The sequence below is a fragment of the Stenella coeruleoalba genome, assembly GCF_951394435.1.
Source record: "Stenella coeruleoalba genome assembly, chromosome: 17".
Lineage (NCBI taxonomy): Eukaryota > Metazoa > Chordata > Mammalia > Artiodactyla > Delphinidae > Stenella > Stenella coeruleoalba.
The window spans coordinates 69,167,451-69,191,631 of record NC_137163.1 but is presented as its reverse complement, the minus strand read 5'-3'; the positions used below and the strand labels follow the sequence as shown (position 1 = coordinate 69,191,631).

The 24,181-nt window shown below is 41.9% G+C and overlaps 1 long non-coding RNA gene and 1 pseudogene across 2 annotated transcripts in view; both read right to left on the bottom strand.

Annotated features, from left to right (window-relative positions):
* The window catches only part of LOC307175882, a 151,781-nt gene that overhangs the window by 7,290 nt on the left and 120,310 nt on the right, over window positions 1-24,181 (bottom strand). Inside the window, exon 3 of the long non-coding RNA XR_013824521.1 lies at window positions 5,619-5,669. This is a non-coding gene — a long non-coding RNA (uncharacterized lncRNA). The remainder of the gene's footprint in view (window positions 1-5,618; window positions 5,670-24,181) is intronic.
* Window positions 7,863-8,592, bottom strand: LOC307176138 (Golgi pH regulator-like; annotated as a pseudogene). The gene has a single exon. The product of its transcript is annotated as a Golgi pH regulator-like (transcript).

Sequence of the window (24,181 nt, the reverse complement as noted above, 5' to 3'; positions counted from 1 at the left end):
CCATCCTCCCAGCTCCAAGGGTATTCAGGTGATCATGACCTGATCAGTTGTCCTTTGGCCACAGTAATTGATTTAGAGATGGGCATAAATATAGACTGAAATAGAGATGAGTTTGGTGATATAAGCCAGGCTAACAAGACTAACTTCTGGGCTCCTGTTGGAAAAACTTGCGCAAGAGAAGCTTTCTTCCCACAGATTGCAAGTTGTAAGGGTGATGAGCTAAGACCCTGCCTAGAAAGACACCAACATAGAAGATGAAGAGGGAGACCAAGTGCTGTTGGGTATTTTCCACTTGCCCCCAGATCTCTCTCCTGCTCTCTACCAGCTGACTAAATGGACGCGATCTACCTCTCTTCCCCTTTGGCTTCGAGGTGGCAATGCTGTCAGGGGATCAGAGACATTAGGTCATTTATTTCCCAGTCCCTTTCCGTGGGGTCCCCTCAGGTTAGCTGTCTCTCTGCTGAAGCCTATGGCTTCTGTCAGGGGACCTGTTCACATAGCTCACTGTCTTCAGGTTCCAGGATCCATACTTGCTTTATTACTCCTTTAGGCCTAGAGATGGTAACGATGTCCCACTATTAACTGTTACTTGCTCTGGTACTTCAATACCCCTTGTAATTTCCCTAAATCCTGCTCTCATCTTTGTAAGTAGTCCTCTTTTTAAAACCTGCACACAACACCACCAAGGGGTGGGCAAAACACCTAAGCCACCCTCTGGCCTGACCCCTGGACACACCCCTACCCTCACCCCATATAAGGAACAAGCTTGCCGCCCACTCAGGGAGTGAGCAAGCAAGAGAACCTGTTGTTTGTTCTCGCTCCCTGCTGCTGCAGCAGGGGCCCCAGTAAAGCCTTGCCTGAAAAAAAAAAAAAAAACCTAATTGGATGGAGCCATCTATTCCTGCCAGGACCCCGACAAATCAAATGACATTATCTGAGTTCTGGATTCAGACATACTTAAAGATAATGACACTCCTGACTCCTCAGTTACTTGAGCCAATAAATTCCCTTTTTCCTTATGGCTGTTTGAACTGAGTTTTCTGCTGCTTACAACAGAGGATCCTAATACAGTTTGTTAGGTTCTTTTGATTGCATAGACTTACACAAGACTCTTACAAAAGGGGAGGTGGCATTGTTACGGACTGAATTGGGCCCCTCAAACTTATATGTTGAAGTCCTAACCCCCAGTACCTCAGAATGTGGTTGTATTTGGAGATAGGGTCTTTAAAGAGGTAATTAGGTTAAAATGAAGTCATTACATGGGCCCTAAACCAATCTGACTGGCATCCTTATAAAAAGAGGAGATTAGAACACAGACACGCACAGAAGGAGAACACTATGAAGACACAGGGAGAAGACAGCTATCTATGAGCCAAGGAGAAACCAACCCTGCCAACACCTTGATATCAGACTTCTAGCCTCCAGAATTGTGACAAAATAAATACCTGTTGTTTAAGCCACTTAGCCTGTGGTACTTTGTTATAGCAGCCCTAGCAAACTAACACTGACACCTATAAACTACAACTGGGAAAGACATTTCTAGAGGCCAATGACTCTCTCCAGCTCTCTGAGCCAACATGGTCTCTTAGCTAAGTTATCTGTGTCCCTCTGTAAATTGGTTCCATTCACCTTTATTACTCACTGGCCAACCTTTCCATATTCCCCACAATCCAAAGGAACCTAAACTAATTGCCTCGGCTAACTACCATTGATACTACTGGAGCGAGACCTCTGCACTGCTCCACCTCGTGGGTTTCTGGCCAGCACTGGGTAAACTGCTCTGGATCATATGCCTTCATCTGGTTCCACCGGCGGCTGCCCTGTGTAGGGGACAAGTATATGCTGGTTCCCTGCATAGAAAGTGGTGGGAGGGTCAGTTTCAGGGAGAAAGAGAAGCTGGATACAGCTGGTATTGGACAAGTCCAGCATTTGGTCTCCGGGGCTACTGGCATTAATAATTACAGGAAAACATGAATACCAACACATACTGCTCATATCTGGCTTCAAGTTTTACTGTAGTAGCCAGTTCCTCATTTGAGTTACAAGACCCACTTTTTTGACCCTGAGTTTTATAAGATGACCTAGAATCCTTACAATAACCACACTGCTTTGCTTGACCTCATTTGATGTGTTTATGACTTGAAAACAAAAAAAAAGCCTTGATGAAAATAATCTCCAAAGAGAACAGTAATTCTGTCCAGGGAAGAGGGATCTGTTAATGAGTAAACGTGACTTTTATGGATTATTCCTGACAGTGCTGTCAACTTGGTGACCATGCTTTGATCTCTTCACTTCCTCATGTACAGAAATGGAAGGAATACTAAAGGACGTCTTCCACCTCCCAGTAATGCTGCCGGAGAATCTTAAGAAGGTGCCTCATGGGGTCATCTACTCCTACCTCAGACAGGAATTGTTTTCTTCTAGTTTCTGGAACCCTAAAGAAGAGAATTTTTTTCAAATTTCCTGAAATGTTAACTTTTTCCCTTTCTCCACTGACTTCCCAGCAGCTCTTTCTTTACTTACTTCCTGATACCACAGAGACAGAATCAAATGGGCACAGACATAAGTGTCACAATTTGTGGCGCTGACACCATGTACCCAGCAGTGTGATCCCATTCCTGTCAGTAGTCATTTCGCCCTTGGGGGAGGTCAGGAGTGGTGCATGGCAGCTAGGCTGGGGTGAGGGGAAGCTTGTGGGGCCCTGAGGCTCTCAGGCCTCCTCCTGTGCAGGAGGTCCATCCAGCAGGGTGACCGGGGCCATTTCCCTGGCATCCAGGGGCCTGCAGGTGTGGGAGTCTGAGTGCATGGGAGAAACTTGATCCTTTACCAAAGGTGGATATTTTGGGACAGGTTGGGGGCGTGGCACACGTGGAAAGCCATCTTTTATTTACTAGAGACAAAATGTAAAAACATCGGAGGATTTAAGCTGAGAGAGCCGCAAGATCAAATTTTCGCCCTGGAGAGATTACTCTGGATCACTGTGAATGGAGAGCATTTGGAGATGGGCAGGCTGGAGGTAAAGCCGGGCTCAAAGGCTGTTGTAGGAAGCCGGGCCAGAGGTGACGATGGCCTAGAAGAACGGGAGCCAGTGGGGATGAAGAGAGGAGGGCGCTGAAAAAAATGTAGGGATTACAAGTGTGGCTAGGCCTGCTGTCCAATACCCCAGGAGGGACATGTGCAAAGGTACATCTGCGGGGCCAGCATCCTTGGCTTTGGTGTTGAGGAATTGGATGCCATGGCCAGGACCAAGGTAGAGCCACTCTGCCCTCAGTCCTCCTCTCTGCCCAAGGCCAGGGAAGAACTTAGAGACCTGGCAGCACATTGTAAATTCCTTAAAAAGACAGGAATAAAGACACAGACCTACTAGAGAACGGACTTGAGGATATGGGGAGGGGGAAGGGTAAGCTGTGACAAAGCGAGAGAGAGGCATGGACATTATATATACACTACCAAACGTAAGGTAGATAGCTAGTGGGAAACAGCCGCATAGCACAGGGAGATCAGCTCAGTGCTTTGTGACCAGCTAGAAGGGTGGGATAGGGAGAGTGGGAGGGAGGGAGACGCAAGAGGGAAGAGATATGGGGACATATGTATATGTATAACTGATTCACTTTGTTATAAAGCAGAAACTAACACACCATTGTAAAGCAATTATACCCCAATAAAGATGTTAAAAAAAAAAAATTAGTTACTGACGCAGCCCAGCTCTGGCTGGTCTTTTAGGGAAAGGAGCTATTTAAGAGGGAGGAAAACGGGGATTAAAGCTTTGAGTGGCAGTAGATGTAAAAAAATCTTTTCCTAACCATATTTTTACCCTTCGCCTTCCAGCCCCCCTCCATTTTAGGGACCCCCTGAACGATGAATACTGGAGGCCAGACTTTTGTCCGGTGAGGTAGAGTGTATATTATTGTCATGTAACTATTTGCTCTCTCCTCTCCTCCCTCTACTGACAGTAGGTCTGACGGTGTGACTTGCTTTGGTCACTAAAATGTGAGCAGAGACTTAAACTGTGCTTGTGTGGTTTCGCTTAGCCTTTTGCCTTCCTGCCCTTTGCCATAAAAAGAGCCTTTTCCTTCTGCTTAGGCCCTAGAGTAGGGGCAGAGAAGCAGACCTGAACCGCCTGCAGGCCGGAACAGAACCACTGCAGGCAACCTAAGATCCATGAGCCAGATGCCTCTGTTTTATAAGTCATGGAGATCTGGGGGTTGTTTATTACACAGCATTATTGCAGTAAAAGCTGACTAACATAGAAACTAGTCGTTGAAAATGTGATGCTGCTGAGATAAAAGCATAAAATATGTGTCTTTGGTCTTGGGACTAAACAGCAGACAGCAAGAAAGTGTTGGAAACTGGAAAAATGATGATCCATCTTATGAAGCAGTAAATATCTGGTAGAACTGTCACCTGAGGTAAACTGAAGGCAGAAAATGTAACTCACGAATGCGTGGTTTTGGGTGAAGAGATTTCAAGATACGGTTGCTGCTTTTCATGAGGTCTTTCAAGAAGGAACTGACCTGCTTGCAAGCAGGAATGAAAGAGTGAAGAGTGACTCCATAAATTCCAAGACTTGCAAATTTTAAAATAGAACTGTGTCTCATCTCCAAATAGAACAAGAAAAATTGAGAAATGTTTAAAGCCACAAAGGCTGATTAAGATACGAATGAGACCCAGTCTCAGGACAAGGAGCAAATAAAAGTCACCATCGTACTCTTTGTAAGACCTTTGAATGGATTAAGGTGGCACCCAGTAAATTCTTTCATCTGGACAAAATAACTTGTAGAAAAGAAATAAGGACTAGGTTTCACAAAACTTGATAAACTCAAACTACCTGTAATTAAGTCTAGAGAGAGGGAGGCATGACTTGAAAATGACGTGGATATGGCTGTTGTCTCATGGAGCTAACTTGAATCCACACACAAAAAATTTTAATAGTTTCTGAGAGACATTTAAGTCCCAAAGCAGCCTTGCCGGGATTAAAAAAGACTGTGATTTTTTTGTTTTTTTCCCTAAATGAGATTGTGACTCTTTGAGCCATAATGAAAGATCTTAGGATAATAATAATGTATCAATATTGGTTCATTAATTGTGACAAATGTACCATATTACTGTAAGATGTTACTAATAAGAGAAACATGGTGTTGGGTATATGGGAACTCTGTACTCTCTCAGCAACTTTTGTGTAAATCTAACACTATTTTCAATTAAGATTTTATTTAAAAAAAGGACCTTAGGGTCCCCAACATTCTACAGGCAGATAGTAGGATGAGGAAGCAGCTCAGCTGCCAGGGAGGACATATACTTCTTCAGACGTGACCAAAAGGGGTAATGGAAAACTACCTCCCCCAAGGTGGGGCCAAGAGCCATGAGAACAATGGAGAGAAGAGCTATTCCCAGGGAAGAGAATTGGAGCCTGAGCAAGGAACATTCCCTACCTCCAGGTTGGGAACTTGGCAATGTTTGCCCAGTGAGATTTTAGAATTGCTACAGATCTGTGACTGCTTCCCCTTCTGCAATGGGCTATTTATTTTTGGAAGCCTGTCTCTGTTCCACTATGGTATGTGGTGTCCCAAATAATCTAGGATTATGGTACCCCAGAATGAAAGACCCACAGAACGTACCTGAACCTGACTCACAGCTCAGAGTACGGCTGCCACAGCTGCCCAGCCAACCTGTAGGCAAGATGTAAAAGTTTTGTTATCGTAAACCACTGAGAATGTTTTGGTGCATGGCAAAACTTGATTAATACATCTGGCAAAGGTGCCCAAAGAACTGAGGAATGGCTCTAGTTGGGATCTGAGCCTACTAAAGGTGAGAGAGTAGGTGGAGGAGAAAGTTGTAGTACTTCTCTAGACAACAATCAGCTCTATTTCCAAAATCAGGTTAGAGTATTCGAAACATCACATCCACAAGGTATATCAGAAATGTCCTCAAATGACTCGAGTCCAGAATTTTTTATCTAACTTTAATAATTAGCTATACTATTAAAACCCAGACAATAACTATAGTTCCAAACAAGGTCCTATTACAAAGAAATTCCTTGGGAATGAGACTGAGATATAGAATGTTAATGAATCTTAGAACCGCTTAATGTTTTTGTTTTTGTTTATTTATTTATCTATCTATTTATGGATATTTTTAGAACCTGTTAGATCATTTTTATGAAGAACACACAAATTATAACAAAATCGCAACTGCATTTTTCTAGTACCTTGAAGGCAATTATTAAAATAAGCATCTGAGATAAAAATTAACTCCTCTATTTATATAAAAACATTAAAAATTCACTTGTTCATTTTTTGAGCCATAAACTTGCACCCATTAAGATGAATATAGGAAGAATTAAAACTCTTTTATTGCAAAATAATTTGAGTCTGCCAACAATGGATAAATTAATAATAATTTTGACATTTATTTTGCTCCAATGCAAACTTTATATATTTAATTTCATGCTAAGCAATATTTCATATAACAAAATACCAACATAAAATAATTCAGATTTATCCATGGAGTTTGTTTTAATGGGAACTGACCTATGTTTAATGATTGCAAACCACTTTAACAGGTTTTACTTGTTTATATAAGAGACATTTTTAAAAAGACATTTATTTTTCACTTTTCCTGGCATTAACTAGGAACAATCTTGCCACAATTCTACTTTACAAAACTACAAGGAAGGAACGCTCAATTTGATGTTCATGTGAAATATAATTACCCACTTTTCTTCCTTTACAACATGTACTCCATAGACAGGATGACAAGCCAAGGGGTACATAATACACTGCCTGTCATTAGTAACAAGTATGCTCTTCTGACATTACTTTACAATAGCACGTATTCAGAATACCCTTTACTTGCTTTTTGGACTACTATGGATATTACAGCACTTTAACAAGTATCGCCTGTTTCAAATCAAAGATATAAATAGGAATTTATTAAATAAATGAAGAGACCAGGTACAATCATAAACAAGTATTGTAAATTTTAACATATACAAAGTTTCATCTCTGCCCATGACTCTTAAGGTGGTTACACGGGCAGGCTCTGGGTCCCTATGCCGGGATGGCTGAGAGATACAGCTCCTCCATATTGTCCTAAAGAAATATCACACATTCTCCAAGGCTCTTCAAAGCCCACCTACTGAATGAAGTCTTTCTTGAGTCTCCCGAGCATATGTGAGCTCTTCTTCCTTTAAATCCGTACCATAGCTGGTTTATCCCTCCACAATAATGATAAAGCTAATAATAACCCAAATCCCACTGACTTATCCTTGAGAACTTCCAATATGCTTCATCCACGCTGAACTCTACATTCGCCATCCATCTCATTTCTTCTTTGCAGCACTCCTACAAAGCAGGTATCATTATTCCCACTTTATAGATGGGGAAACTGGGCAAAGATTTGAACTCAGGATTTAACTGAGTTCTTTTTTTTGTTGTTGTTGTTAACAATCTCTGATTTTGATGAGAGTCAATCTCAAGGGAACGTCAAAACCTTCTCCACGTGATCCTTGACTTAAACGGAGGCTCATGTGTTTGGCCCAGCTACCTTAGAGCTCTCTCACCCCAGAATTCCAGTCTATTTTCTCCCCTGAGTTTCTTGGCTCTTTGCAGCCCCACCACCCAGCAAACTGTACCAGCCTCAAACCCAAACAGGGTGCTCCTGGCTGAGGACTAGCTTGAGTCATTTCTCTCTCTCATTTCTAGCTGATGCTACTCATGATCACAGTATCATCTGAGGAGGAAGGTGTAAGCTGGAGGTAGAATATGCTACCACAGCATTTTGTTTGTTTAAAAAAATGTTAGGCCCCGGTCCCCTGCATTTTTTCCCTCTTATATCCAAATTCTGACACCAGAGGCATGAGTTCAAGGTGCCATATGCTTCTCTGGTGCCTGTCTATGGGCCAAATAGAGGAAGAGTATGCTGGAGAGAGCACTGACCAGGAAGATGACATCAAACCAACGGTGACAGAAGTTGAACTGCAGCTCTCCAAGAACTTCGGTGACTATGGTGCGGTACTCCAGACGCATGCTCATTCGGATCAGCAGCACAGAGGAGACGAAGTACGTGCCCATTACCTGTGCTAATAGCAGGACAATGACATTGGAGGACTTACTGTTGGATATGGCATAGAAGAACCTGGTAAGAGCGATCAGCACCCCTCTAATAGGCGTGACAATGATTATTCCAATCAGAATGAAGGAAATGTGCTGGGACCAGAACTTCACATCAAATGGGATCCCCAGATAACTCACAGTGATCTCAATGCCTCTTGTGACTGGATCAGTTTTCCCAACTCGGCCAAAAACGATATTAATGGTTGCCATGAAAATTTTCCAAACACAGTAAACAGAGAACAAGTAACCCAGAAAATTAAAATATTTCCCCTTGAAAGTTTTGGGAGTATTCTATTCTCTCCTTGGTAGCATAGAGATCAGCTGTTTCCAGAAAAAGCTGCCTGCTTAGTTCTTCCAAAGCATCCACTTCCTGTTGAATAAGAGTAAGATTTTCACTTCCTGGTACTGAAGTGGTAACACTCTTTATCATTCCCCAGAATCCTGATGGTTTGTTATGCACCTCCCCTTTCTGGAACATAGTAGCTTCAAGGACAGGATTTAACTCCAAAAATGGTGATCTTAACAACTCAGCTGGAATACTTGGCTTGCATTTGAATTGTATGTGATTTCTGTCTCCCTATTCAGTTGGGGAGTTCTTTGGGCAGGTACCATATGTGACCGGCTCTGTATCACTTTATATCCCTTCATAGTGTCTTGCATAGTAAGAAGTGAAAACAAATACTGGATTTTCTATATTCCAAAAAGCAGCTACTCTTTCCACATTTAAATGTCTCTTAAATTGGAACACATTCAATTGGTGTCTTGATTTACATGGTGGTCTTTTCCTTCTTTCCTCTCCTAAAAAGCTGTTATTAGCCCTTAGGTGTTTCCTATCGCTATAATCTTAGGATCAAGTAGTAGTTAAACTTGGATAGAAGTTTAACCACCAGAGGAAAGATTAGGTCACTGTGGAGGTAAGTTCCTTTAGATTTCTGAATGCCACCTGGGTATTAAGCAGAGCAGAAATCCAGAGGGGAATCCGTTCGAAAGGGAAAGGGAAGGTAATCAGAGGTAGCGCATTAGATATAAAACGTTGTGAGTTCAGTGGGTTTCAAGGGAACATGCAGATTATACTAAGATCTCATGAGGAGGGGGAAACTGCTGAACGTTTATATCTCTGTGATGCCCAAACTGAGGTAAGACAGAAACACAGATGGGGGGTAAACAAGAGTCCATGTCCATCTGACTCTGACTGCACATACTCTCCTACCAGATGTCCTGGCAATGGCACTAGAATGAGAAAAATCATGTGAAAATACTGTAAACAGTCTTTCAGGCAGGGGCATGAGTAGCTTGTCCACTAGCTTGAAGGAAGTCCTAGGAGAATTTGGGAGTGACGTCATGAAGGGAGTCATTATGTATAACACAATATCAAGCCTGGGTACTTTTGTATCCTCCCTGTCTTGCTTTGGACATTGGTACTGTGGCTTGAAAGGTAACGTAGATTATTCTTTCCATTAGCTTGGTTTGGAAAAGGAGGAAAGAGAACTGAAAGTAGCTGTGTCGGGGAAAGGGTCTGGATTTAAGGGAGGGTTTGTGTTTTTATAAATAGAAGAGACTTGAGAATGTTCTTATGCTGAGAAGAGAGAGTCAGCAGAGAGAGAGAGAGAGAGAGAGGTAAAAATTAGCTAAAGGGGATAATTAAAGGAGAAAGTTCCTTAAAGTACCCCCTGAGAGCCTGAATAGGGCTCAGGGCACAAAGAGAGGTATTAGCGTTGGTCTGGAGGGGGATGCGTTTTCAACTGAGCTGAAGGAAGGGTTAAGAGAGGGTACAGATGTGGATGCGTTCAGAGTGGTGTGGGGCTCGAGTTGGGAGAAATAACACGATGACTTCTCAGTTCTTTGCAGAGGAGATAAGTCTCACTGCTAAGAGTGAGAGGGAAATAGGTCAGAGAGAGGGCTTCAGGAGATTGAAGAAGGTTGACAATGACTGTTCAGTGGACAGTGGAAGAGCTGCCTTGTGTTGAGGGCATGATTGAGATTGCAGACCATTTTTAGTGGGAGCAGTCTGCATGGTGTTATGAGTTTCTTCAGCTGGGATAACTATTTGGGGTAAAGAAAGGGGAGAAGAGGCAGATTTACCAAGGGTTGAGCTGTTGCTGGAAGAGTTCAACAGGACACTGGAGCAAAGCATCTGAGGTGTGCACAAGAGGGTGGTTGATGGGATGATGGCATCCTAAGCTCAACAGGGTAAATTGGGAAAATTGGTATGGTCAGTGGAATGTAGGCTTCTGTGAGTTTCAAAGAGCAGTTTAATAGTTAGTGGTCAGTTTGGAACGACAGGAGGAGATGATCAGAGAGAGACTGGAATTAAAAACTTTAGAACTGGGTGATAACAAGATCTGGGGGACTCCATGGATGTGAGTGGAGCCAGCAAAGTTGAGCTGAAGAACCCTGAAGTCGAGGAGGATGGAGTGTTGGATTGGATCATCCATAAGATAATGGAAGCCACCTGTGACAATGTCAGGCATGCAAGTGTTGAGGATTTTTCCTTAAAACAAAACAAAACAAAAATTTAACAGTAGTATAACAGAATCTACCTTTATTTTTAAAAATAATAGACTAATTTTTTTGATCAGTGTTAGGTTTATAGAAAAATTAAGCAGAAAGTATAGGCATTCCCATATAATCTTTAACTATCCTGCTATATGTGTGGTTTAATCATATGTTCTCTCAAAGCCTTTGGAGTGGATTACAAATAAATGCATATCCTGATTGCATTTTATAGCACTAAGAATTTGACTTGATTAGAATTATTGATAATTGATAAGCTCTAACCCAGCTGTACTCAGAAATTCCTTCTCACCTCTCTCATCTTACTTATCAAAAAAGTACCCATCCTTTCAGTCATTTCATATGCCTTCCTCTTCATGAAGCTTTCCCTGACTGCCAGACCTAGATGTTGGTTCTCTCTCCTTTAATATCTCATGGCACTTTGATAATAATTCTCTTACGATACTTATACATTGCTTTCTGGTAGAATTTTTTTTTGCTATTTAACTTATGCACCATTAGGCTCTAAGCTCTGAGGACAATGTCTTTGTTCAACTCATCCCCTGTAGCACCTGGCACAGTGCCTTGTGTACCACAGGTTTGAAATTAACATTTGTGGAAGTGGATGAATTATGAAGTGGAAATCCCAACTTTAAGAAGGAGGTAAACTAGGATGTAAATATTCTTTCTTTCAACAAAGGGATTGACTTCATGTTTTTGCTAAATAATTCATTCCCTTAATGCATTTAATATATAACTTACAAAATTTCAAGTGAACTAGAAACAGTTCAGTTCCAAAATTTTAACTGACCTAGGAACAATTTCTTGGCACAAAGTACACGTGTGTAACCACTAACTTCGGATTATTTGAAGCAAATCTTGCTCTCATGTTTTTGTTAACAGAAAGAGTTGATACCAAAGGTCTTTGTTCAGACCTTTTACTGCCTCTTGTTTATTTGTGCTTCTCCTGGGAACTCTAGCTCAGCTTTTAAGCCCAAACATACTACCTTCTCCAATGTAGAAGAAGGTGTAAGTAATATAACTCATGTTAGGATGATCCAGGGGGCAAGAGCACACAACCTCTGGGGTCAGATGTTCCTCAGGTTCAATCTTGTCTCCACTCACTACTACGAAGCTCAAGGAGAATTTTACTTCTCTGAACTATGTCCTTATAGATTAAATGGCAATAATAATATACCTACCTCACAAGAGAGTGGTGAGGACAAAATATAATGTATGTCAAGTACCTACTCACAGAGCTCAATAAATGATATATATGTTCCCTTACTCCTGAGACATGATTGTGTCTGCTTCTGTCATGGGTGTAAGAAGTGGAAAAATTTTCTGAAAAGGTGGCTTGCTGGGAAAATTAGACCAATATCAGCTCCAGTCTTTGGGAATGTAGATCTTCATAGTGTGTCTTATGTTTGGTTTAAAGCATTTCCAAAAGACCGGGTCATGGGACTTCCCTGGTGGTGCGGTGGATAAGACTCCACGCTCCCAATGCAGGGGGCCTGGGTTCGATCCCTGGTCAGGGAACTAGATCCCACATGCATGCAGCAACTAAGAGTTCGCATGCCACAACTAAGGAGCCCGGAGCCACAACTAAGACCCAGTGCAGCCAAATAAATAAATATTTAAGAAAAAAAAAAAAAGACCAGGTCGTTATGTCCAAATGAAATAATTTGGACATACATGTGTACATGTAATGTAACAAATACATTACAAAGCAAAATATAAAATTTAAAAAATTTCCTAAGATGGTTGCGTTATTGGTCCTGTATATAACTTTCTGTTCTTCAGAGAGGAGCCACCTAGCAAAGGCGGTCCTATAAGGATCACCTTACAGGATCTAAAGTCCCTGAGACTTTAATTATGATCTGGTAGAAAATGTCTCTGCTAATGACATGAGCATTGTATTTCTTGGATCTGTGATCACTTATTATTTTAACCTTTCAAAGCCAGTAATTTTAAAGCGTTTGACTCAACTACAGTACTTTATTAGTGTGGAAATGTTTTACTGCAGCTTGGCTGACATTTTCTTTTACTAATGTCATTAGCACTACGTAAAAATGAATTATGTTGAGGTGTAAAGTACTATCTTTGTTTAGAGAAAATATGATGATGTTTATGAGCACATGAGGTGGGTCTCCTGGGGGTAAACACTAACAACATATATCTTTCTCATCCTCCAGGCATGCTTACATTGCTAATAAATATAAGTACTTTGGCTTGGAAAAAGGCCTGGATTTAGATTTACTTTTTCAAGATTATGTTGAATTCTCATAACATCCTTTAAAGAAAAGTCTAGCTTCAGAGTCACTAAGGCTTAATTAAAATCTCTAGCACACAGTCTGGTCACATCCCTTACCTATTTTGTAGCTTTAGCTCCTGGTAACTGTTGTATGCTAACACTGGTGTTCAACAGGTCATCGAAATCAAATTAATGCAGGCATCTTTGAAGTCAGAGATCAGTTGTGTTCATCTACAACATTTTCACATATAACAGGTACAAAATAAAGGAAAAGTGATTTTGTTTAACCTTGGAGAATCCTGAATGGATGGACGAAAACTGCAAGCATTTTAGTGGGAAAATTAAAATTATTTGTGGAAAAAAATTCTAATTAAATAAAATAAACAAAGAACAAAATTCCTTGGTATACAAATCCTTTTCTGAGTCTTTAAGAGGTAAAGACTCAAGGTCCCAAACCGCAATTCCTAGGTCTTTGAAAGCGCCTTTAGAATTTCCTACTTTCTTGGGCAGAGCACAGGGATTCTCAAAGTGTAGTCCTGACCGTCAGCCCCTTCGTCATCTGGGAACTTGTTAAAAATATAAAGTCTTGGGCCTCCCTCAGGCCCCAGAACCAGAATCTGTAGGGTAGGGCCAGTGATCTGTGTTTTTGTAAGCTCTCAAGACCCTCTGATATTCTGCTCTAAAATGTGGGAGCCTTTGACCTACAGCAATTCTTAAATATTTCTGTGCAGCAGAAGCCCTTGGAGGGTTTGCCTAAACAGAGGTCCCTAACCCAGCCCCTGAGTGGCACTAAATTCTGGGAGTTGTATGGAAACCTGCATTAATTTTTTTTAAGATTCTGGTATAGGTGATCTATAAAGCACAATTTGAGAAATTCTGGCTTGAAGTGGATTTAAGTGTTGACAAAATTCATTAATATTTTTTTTCCCACAAAATTCCCCTCCACAACTTTGAGCTCTGACTTCCAAGCATCTATAACATTCATTTAGCCTGAAAACGCCTGCTCATGAAGGTATCCCCTCACTGCAGGCTTCCCTCATCCCACCGTTAGAGGGACGGAAACCTCTGTGGGCCCCGCTGTGAGGCTCTGCCCACCTCTTCCACAGGTGTGGTGTTTCATCGCAGAAGCCTATGCTACAGGAGAAGGGATGTAACCCATACATCTGCAGAACGTAAAGTATTAAGTATATGCTCAGCCAAGATAAAACACAAGTGAGGACTTAATTTTTTAAATTATTATTATTATTATTTTTTCTGAGATGATAGCTGAAGAAAGATCACTTTGGGAAAAGGGAGCTCCACCTTTGCATATCCTGCCACGAGAACAGTCTGTTCTAGGCAAGGTGACCTTTAAGAGAAATTTGGGGAATTTTTATTTAATCCACGGACACTACTAAAAATAGCAATGAAATTAGGAAAACTGTTGGTTCATTTTATGTTTCTTCTAATGTATCCCTGCTTGCTCTATAGGTCTTTCCACTTTGTGTGGTAGGAAGAATATGGTAATGAATATTTTTGCTACCAGAGAAGAAAAAGAAAGATGCATGTTGTATACTGGCCTCACTAGCTTATTTAGCTAGTTGTGATATAAAAATCTATTATAACATTTCTGGTTCAACTGAGAAAAAAATTGATATTCATTATATTTACAAGTGTATTCCTTTCAACATTTTTATGTTTTATTTTCTACTGTATTCGATTTTTTAATAGCAAGAGTAATAATGCTTGTTAAAGAAGTCAAACACTACAGAGATGTGTATATGAATATAAATGTCCCGTATCTCTCTCCAAATTTATCTCCTAAGTATTTGTATTTCAAAGAGCCTTTTATTTTTTTTTAAATTTAGGAACAATACATGTCCATTCTAAAACATTTAGAAAAGGTAGCCAAGCAAAAGAAGTGAGTCACACACAGTCTCCCATTCTCATATAACCACTGTGAATATTTTGGTGTAGCTCTTTCAATCCTCCCAATACGTGTATTTATTAAAAATGGTCCCCACTTTTTTGCAACTGATCTTTTTTGCTCCCTGCTATCTTGTGGGCATTCTTCCATATCATTAAAATGGAGCATCTTGTCTCACCTAAAGCATGATATGTAATATGTGCCACAGTTGATGCATGAAATGATTTTTTGGTGCTACATGAACACATTTTAAACATTTTTAATGGTCACATTTTTTTGTTTGTAACTGAAAAATATAACTAGTACATTGAGCCTGTAATTTTGAAGATACTGTTGCTTATACTAAGGCTAAAGAAAGTAGACCTTGATAATCGACTTTATGAAGAATGTGTGGATTACCTCAGTAATGTGTGACCCTTAGTCATGCCCATGAATGTTTCAGATAACTTCCTGGACTTGACAAGTGTGGGAGTGATGAGCTCACCCTACCAGTGCCAGTAGTCCCTTTCAATGACAAAGTTTTAAGTCACCTTGTCCAATCCCAAAATGACAGTCAGAGATAGCCTACCTATCTATGTAATTTAATAAAAATCAATATAATGCCTTACCCTGGATAAAAAGGGGAAACAAGAGAGAATAATTTGTATAAAAGAATATACATTTCAGTGAATTAAGTGGTTGGTCTTAATGATGGATGTACTACCATGATGGACATAATGGGAGATTCACTGAGAATGTGAAGCTGGGAGTGCAGATAGACACAGGTGAGTTTCATGGCGACTCAAACACTGTGAGCTGCATGGCCATTGGCGACACTGATTTTCCAAAATTGTGAACAACTTTTGGTAGAATTCTGAACACAATAAACAACGGTCTTCCCTGATGTACAAAGTAGCTGCATTTCTGGAAAAATCAGCATATATATATATATATATATATATATATATATATATATATATTTATTTATTTATTTATCATATATTAAAGCTGGGCAAAAAGTTTGCATTTACGTGTGAAATGGATTTAGGTCTGGATTAGGTAATTATGAATATAGTACTCTTTAGGTCTGGCTCAGTAGACTTTTCACCAGCTTGGATTTTCTGAAAGACATTTGAAGTCACTTGGAATTACCGGTCAATTCCTGGTCAAAATTCCTGGTGAGAACATGCCTGGCATCGCAGCTGTCTAACACCTCCGGCTCCTCCCCAGCAAAGGCAGTGGTACTTCCAACCCCCAATTAACAGCAACAACCAAAAAATTTTAGATTTCTAAAATGCTCCCAGGCACAGTTTCTGAGAACTGTGAGTGAAAACTGCACAGAGAGCTATAGTGGCAATTACGAGCACTGGCCCTCTGACTACTGTGCCAGCCGACTGTCAACGTGACAGATGTGCTCTTTTCTGAGGTACAGCAAAGGCCACTTTTGGAAGTTAATGGTTATTTAGTATGCAAGGTATGTATAAATATGCATAACTGCGCTTTGGAATCAGACCTGTACTTCATTTTTCTTACTGGGCCTGCTGTACATCAGTGAGAAAAGAGATTTTTAGTGCAGAAAGGTTAGGTGTGTGACAGAAATAAAGGGTATTAATTGTGATTTGGTTAAATCAGTTGGTGTTTTTTTTGGGTTTTTTTGCTAGGTTTTAGGACCAAATCAATGCATTAATAGCCTTACTATGTTTTCTTTATATTTGTTTTTATAACTATCTGATACTGAAGGTAATTATACTGTACTTCCTCTTATGTAGTGATAAAAAGTTACCTTTAAATATTCTTATCTCAGTAAAATATGTGAGTTAATTTAAAGAAAGATGTTAAGTAGATATTAGCACAGATGGCAATATTCCAAAGATAGCACATGAATGATTAAAGATTGGGAAAACCTCACCTACAACACTATTTTCTTGAGTTAAACATAATCCTTTTTACCACTTTTCTAGTGTTGAGCTTTTAATTTGTTTTCTGTTATATACAATGCTTCAAAGAACCTCCTTTTTTTTGGCCAGGCTGTGCGGCCTGTGGGATTCTTAGTTCCCTGACCAGGGACTGAACCTGCACCCTTGGCAGTGAAAGCGCAGAGTCCTAACCGCTGGACCGCCAGGGAACTCCCTCAAAGAACCTCTTGAGCTAAATATTGTTCATATCCGTGATGATTCCCTTACGAGAATTCACAGATGTGAAACTGTCTGGTGGAAGGGCAATGATTATTTTAAAGTTTGAAATTAACCATTTCTCTAAGTTTTTATGAAGACATTTAGGAGGTTAGCAAAGTGGTATTTATGATCCATGGGAATACTTTCTTCCTTGTTACTCAAAGGACTGCTTAATGCAATTGCCTTCAGGTGTGTTCAGGGACCAAAGCAACGATTCTTCCCACCCTTTGGGGACGCGGGTGGTGGGCAAAACGCTTGGTTGGAAGATCTGGTTTGTCGTTAATGTTACCCTTTCCATTTAATTAGCTTTGTGATCTTGCGCAAGTCACAACCTCTCTAAGCTATAATTTTCTTACCCATAAAATTGTCCTAAAAATAATACACTATTTACCTCACTGAGCTGTGAAGATTAAGTGAAATGATATATGTGAAAGTGGCTTGTAAATGCTGAAGCACGACATGAAATGTTAGTTGTTGGTGTTACATAAGTGCAATCTATATTCCCCTCTCGAGAGATTCCAAAAGCACAATTCTCTGGCTTCACAGATACAAGTTGTCTCATGCAATGCAGATAATTTTAAAATACCACATGGGGACAGTATCTAGAAAAAGTGAAGGGTATGAAAGAGGAAAGAACTAAATTCCAGTGAGAATCTATTTCTTTACTGCTTGTCCCTTCCCGTTCCCTCCTCAGCAAACACTAGGACCTGATTTGGCACTGCAGCAACACTAATCTTGGGCTTTTGAGCTGAGCTTTGCTCCTGACCATCAAATCTCACTGAAAACATCGGTTACCCAGAACTCACTTGTTAATCTAGGACTGGTCTGGTAGCTCAGGACTTCTGAGTTCAGGCTAGGACGAGAAGTTGCTATTTCTGGCACCTATAGATTGTTGGAAAAGCTAATGATTTTCATGAGACACTGTTCTCTTTCCATAATGCAAGTTATTCGAATGGTGTCTTTTTGTGGGTGGATTCAGGTAAGAATCATCCCATGAGCTGCTTATCAGATGCTGACAAAATCCAGAGTGTGGAGCCCGGGGTGAATACAGTGTGTGCAGAAGGGTGAGAGGGGCGACACCGAAGGCACCTGGGCTTGAGATTTAACTCTGCCACTCAACCCCCGCAGCCTCAGTTTCCCAGCTGCAAAATAAGTGAGTCAGACCGGAATTTAGTCACGAGGTCTCCCGTGTCTCTGCCCGCAGTAAGATTCTATAATTCCGTGGGCCAGTTTAGAAATTGGGGGTGGACCTTCCCAACCTCCTGCCATGGGCAGGAGAGGAAGGGTTGCAGCTGGAGGGTCTTAGCTGGGCCTTTGGGAGGAGCAAGGATTCTACTCTGTGACATCACAATATCCAGCCCAGGCTCAACCCTGGCTGAGAAGGAGAAGGTAACAGGAGGTTTGGCTACTGATGTATTAGAGGTGGACGCTACCTGATGGAGCTAGAAGGAATCAGCCAGCCATGACTCCGGTTCAGGTACGTGACATCTGCTGAGCTCAGAAGAGAAATTACTGTGTCTAAAGGAACACGAGGAGAGGACCACGAGATGGGCATGTCTCCGGGCTTAGGGATGACAGCATAAGAGACTATGCACCAGTTACTTTAGGGTAATGTAAAGAATCCAGATGAGCAGACGAAAGGCCACAGGCGGTCCCACCAGAAGCAGAGCTGGGGCACATGCTCCCAACAGCCAGACTTACTGCCATGAAGCCGAACCACAGGGCATTTCCAAGACGGTTAGCCCCTCGCTGTCCTCCCCCCACCACTGGGGGGCGCAAAAGAGGCTCAGGAGGGAGCCGCAAGAGGTCAGTGTAAAATTACTTTCTAATAGTCTACAATTGTTGCCTAATGATGTTTATTATTTTATCTAGGTGTTTTCCTTTTAATAGCTTCTCCCCAGAATGATAGGGAAGAGTAAGCTAAATAAAAAATAAGTTAACTGGGGCTTCCCTGGTGGTGCAGTGGCTGAGAATCTGCCTGCTAGTGCAGGGGACACGGGTTCGAGCCCTGGTCTGGGAGGATCCCACATGCCACGGAGCAACTAGGCCCGTGAGCCACAACTACTGAGCCTGCGCGTCTGGAGCCTGTGCTCCGCAACAGGAGAGGCCGCGATAGTGAGAGGCCCGCGCACTGCGATGAAGAGTGGCCCCCGCTTCCCGCAACTAGAGAAAGCCCTCGCACAGAAACGAAGACCCAACACAGCCAAAAATAAATTAATTAATTAATTAAAAAAATATATATATATTAAAAAAAAAGTTAACTGAAAGAAGTATTTTAATAGAAGATAGTATAAAAATGCAAACAAAAGTAATACAATAAAACGAAGAGAAAAAGCTTATTAATGGGTTAGCAACCGATACTGATTCTAAAGTCTGGTTTTGAAATTTCAAGGCTTAAAAGGCAAAAGGCCACCCCCTATAAACAGTGAAAGAGAAGGGCCTTCTGGTTGAGAAGTAAGTAAAACAGTTCAGTTGAAACCACCTACAGCTCCTCCCCCTAAAGAACTCACACCAGTGAAGTCATCGCTGGGGATGCGGACAGTTCTGTTTTCTTTACCTTGCCTTAGGGTTTTGGCTTCTAAAATATTTGCTTCTTGCTGGAGTCTCAAGGCCCTGAGAGGCTCTGAATGACGGCAAATAGCTGCTCTGTTTACCAGTAGGGCGGAGCGCGGGGGTGGGTGCCAGGCCCTGACTCATCGGCACTGGCCTCCCTGAGCGCACTGCGACCCCAGAGCCAAGTACAGGACTGCTCAGGCAGGCACGGTGAGATTCGCCTGCAAGATCCAAGTTTACTGCCATGCGCCCCAGTGGAAGCAGCAGTCCAGTGTTCTCACAGGTAGATCAGCTGCCCACAGAGGACCCCAAGAGCAATAGACAAGGTGGGGGAGACCCAGCGTCTATCCACAAGACACAATTTTAACACTCTTTAGCCTCCAACCCATTGGGAATAAATATATCTCAGCCGCAAGGCCAAAACTCACTCTATAAAAGTAGTAATAATCCAAAGCATGTAAATAAATTCAGAGGTTCAGATAAAGACAAAATGTACCTGCACGTTGACTCTAGTACATATTCAGCTTCCGTCTAGAGAAGCCACTATGATTTTCAAAATTAGATTATGACCCAACCTCTGAAGTCCTTGGAAATTAAAAGCTCATTGGTCCAGTTTTTAGACTTTATTCATTTTATAGTCATTGAAAACTACGTTTAGGTTTAACCTAAAATAATATCCACAAAACACAGAATGTCCTAACTTGTCTACATTTATATTTATTGACTATCATGTTCTCTGACCATTGTGTTAGTCACATACCACAGGTGTTCAGAGTTGTAGGAGAACTAAGAGATCGACCATTCCAACGTCCTCATTTCCAGAGGAGGAACCCAGCACAGAGAGGTTAGGTGTCTTGACCTAGGCCACTGTGCTAGTTAGTGCTAGCTTGAGACTAAAGCTTAAGTCCTCTCACTCTTAGCCTGGTGACCTCTCCAGTCCTCCCTGCCTCTAATTCACTCCGAAGGAATTTATTGGTTCAGACTTGAACTATTTTAATTTCCAAGTCAGAATATTCTAAGATAAGGAAATCTCATTTGATCACCTTGGTGTGGTTATTGGTAAATTCAGGTACCCTAGGTAGGTGACACTATTCACCAAAGCTTTCCCAGCCTTCACAGCTCCAAACAAGACAAGCTTTGATCAAGGTCAGGAAAAAGCACCCAAGACCCCAACCAAAAGGCTGAGAATACAATGAAAATGAATCCAGGGAAACTGACAGGCGACTCTGCCCTGACGCCTGATTAGTAGCAGTCCATTAAAAAAAATAAAAAGAGGCATTTATACAATTAATGAGCTTTTTGCTTTACAATAAATATACAGACTTCCTGTGGCCTTTTCTAGTTTAGGTAGATCGCTTTGTTTATGCGTTTGCGTACTCTGTAAATGCGCATATGAGTAAACACTTCATCTGGTAGGTGTGAGGCTTTACACCATCTGTGGTAACTGACCTATCTTTATTACACACAATTTGTCCCCTATGTGAGCCTTTCCCGACTTAAACCACGAATTAACATTTTATTTAGAGCTATCAATAACTTAGGAGCAGTCTTCAGTTTGTCCAGGGTTTGTTTTATGTAGAGCTGTCTACGTCTTGCATCTCTAATTCATCTGTAAGTTTGAGCCCAGGCACCCCCTGGATAGAGATACTCAGAGCTTTTTCCAATTGAATTCATTGCAAATGTATTAACATCAGCCTGAAGTCCCCAGATCTGAAAGAAAATGAAGAATTGTCGGATATAAGCATAGACCTCATTTGCATAGTCATCAGCTCCAAAGGTCTGATTAATATTTTCTAGGAGCCTAGATTGTTTTTTAATCCACTGAAATGTGTATATCCTACAAGGATCTTCCATATGTTTCTGGTTTTCCAAATAGATTGTCTTTAATAAAAGAGAATTATGAAATGATTACCAACAGGAAAGAACATTCCATCATGGCATAGGGCTTAAACAAAGCTGTGGTAATACCTTTCAGCTTCCATATTAATTTCAGAAGTTGTGTAATATATTGAGTAATCGTGCACGTACTACCACATAAAACCGCAGAAGGCTGACTATGAAAAATGGAGGGATAAAAGGAGCTTTAGCTTCAGATTCTTCATTGTGGGTTTTGAATTCTCAACTCTCTCCAGTAAGCTGAAACACAGGTAGGCCAAGTGTACTTCTGAAATGTTTTCCACCTGAGAAGATGCATCCTGACAAGCCTTATTAACAGCCGTGGGAGGGAAAAAAAAAAAAGTTAAAGCCGCCTCACCAGAGATCCCGAGACATCTGATCTTCTCTCTTGCTGCCGCCACCCGGGGTGCCTTGGCAAACAGCTACACCTGGACCTCTGACACATGCCGGACACGCCCCTCCATCTCGGCCCAGCCCCCATGCCCACTTTCCTAAGAATTGTGCAATGAGCCCTTTGTGATCGGAGGTCTGTGAAGTCTGGAAAGGAATGTGGCCCAGAGCCAACAGGCGTTGCTGCCACCAGGGCCAAGAAGGAGCTCTCCTGCTGTTTACCTCACACTTGGGGGAACCTCAGAAGGGGAAGGGTATGCTCTAAAAAGAGAGGGAATCTAGCCCTTGGCAGGAGTGTGAAGAAGCCCCCCAGGGCCTTTCGCCCTTGTCTCTGCAGATCCAGAGGCATGCTCTGTGCTGCTCCCAAGACTTGGATCCACTTTTGAGCCATTTCCTTTCCTACTCATAACTGCCCCCTGCTGAAAGCTGTGAGTGTTAGGTCCCATTGTTCCAGTGCCCCTGTGTAGGGTGAAGGGTGATCGTAATGGGAGGTTCCACTAAATAGTGGTGTTGATAGTAGAGTGCCAGGCGCTGGTGGCAGGACAGCTGGAGAGGGTGCTGTGATCAGAGGCCTACTGGTACTGGTCAAGTAATAACACAAAACCAGCTTCCTACGTCTTCTCTCCACCTCCCCGACAAACATCACCCTGCATCATGACAAGTGCACAAGCTGGCCACTGGCGACACTGGAGGCTGCCTCACCTCTTCTGCCCAGGGAATGATGTCACGGGCTGAGCCATGAATACCCTTCTTTTAATTCGCCCAACATCATGATGGCCACACAAGTAGACCTCTAACTAAAAAGAACCAAAAGGAAGTGAAAGACTTAATCCTCAGTCTTGCCATTTGAGCACTGTCTAGTACAACTTAGTATAACTAACTGTAAAAGACAAGTTCTATACTTATCTTACCAATACCGCTTATAAACAAAAGGTGGTCCAAGAAAAACAGACTTTTTAGCCAGTTGAAAAGATCCCTTGGAGTTAGAACGCCAGTATTCTGCTCCTTTCAAGCATATTTAGAAGGCAAAGTCATTTTTATTAGTAGAGGGGAAAACACTCCTTTCATGTTAGAATGTTCTTTGTATGTTAGGAACTGACTCGTATAACCAACATATTGCCTCTTGTATCCTGTCCTTTCAAGACAGTGGTTATCTTTCTCCTTCCGACCCCAAATGAATTCAGTGTCAGTTTCAATCGAATTTGTAGTTTTTGAAAACTTAACATGTACCAGGCACTGTGGCAATAACAAAATAAAATGTTTGGCATAAATTGGGCTCTTTAAGAATTAAGGATTTAGGTGAGGAGACAAGATATACACGTGTGAAGAGTTCAGATGCAAAGAAGGAACTGCGTAACTATGTGAAAAATGTTCTCGTGGACTTCAAAGCGTCCCAGGGGCTCAGTGCAGGGCAGAAGCAAAGCTGTCTCCAGTGTTTTGGTTGCTCATCACGGCAGAATTAGGACTTGGGAGGAATCTTGAAGAGAAACAGAAGAGTGGCTGACACAAGCTTGAGGAGGAAAACAATTTTCTGGTGCAAATTTTGGCCCCAACACAATGGGCCTTGTCCCACTCACAGACCTTATCTCCCTTCTCCCTGTGCTTTTACAACTCCTTTGCATACAATGCGAACAATTCACATGGCTTCTTTGGGATGGGGAAAGCTGGAGTCATAGCAACATGCTGCCAGGAAGGATGAAGCCCACCCTAACAGGTGGTTTCTGTAAGAGGCCCTACATGCTATAACCAGGGTTGTGTCTGATTTTAATTATGGATGTGTGGGCTTCCTGACCTTACACCCTAAGTCAACATGCTCTAAATCTAATTCATTATCTTCCTCCAAATCTGATCTCCTTTTGTGATGCCGGTCTCCGCCAATGACCTCACCATATTCCCAGCTATTCTGGCCAGAATCTCGAGTCCTCCATGATTCCCAGTTCTCTCCTCCCTGGCGTTTGGTCAGCAGGCCCGGGAGGTTATAGCTCCACATCTCTTTCGAATCCATCACTTCCTGCCAGTTCTGCCCACTGCTGCCCTGGGCCAGGCTCTCATCATGTTTCCCTAGGATCACTCATCTCCCCAACTTCATTCCTCTGCACTCTGTTGGTCACATCTTTCTAAAATAAATACTAGAGTTTGTCACTTGCCAGTTTTAAAACAGTTCAAGTTTCCCCATTGTTTAAAAAAAATGAGGACTGGGGCTTCCCTGGTGGCGCAGTGGTTGGGAGTCCGCCTGCTGATGCAGGGGACGCGTGTTCGTGCCCCGGTCTGGGAAGATCCCACGTGCCACGGAGCAGATGGGCCCATGAGCCATGGCCGCTGAGCCTGCGTGTCCGGAGCCTGTGCTCCACAACGGGAGAGGCCACAGTGGTGAGAGGCCCGCGTACCACAAAAAAAAAAAAAAAAAAAAATGAGGACTGAA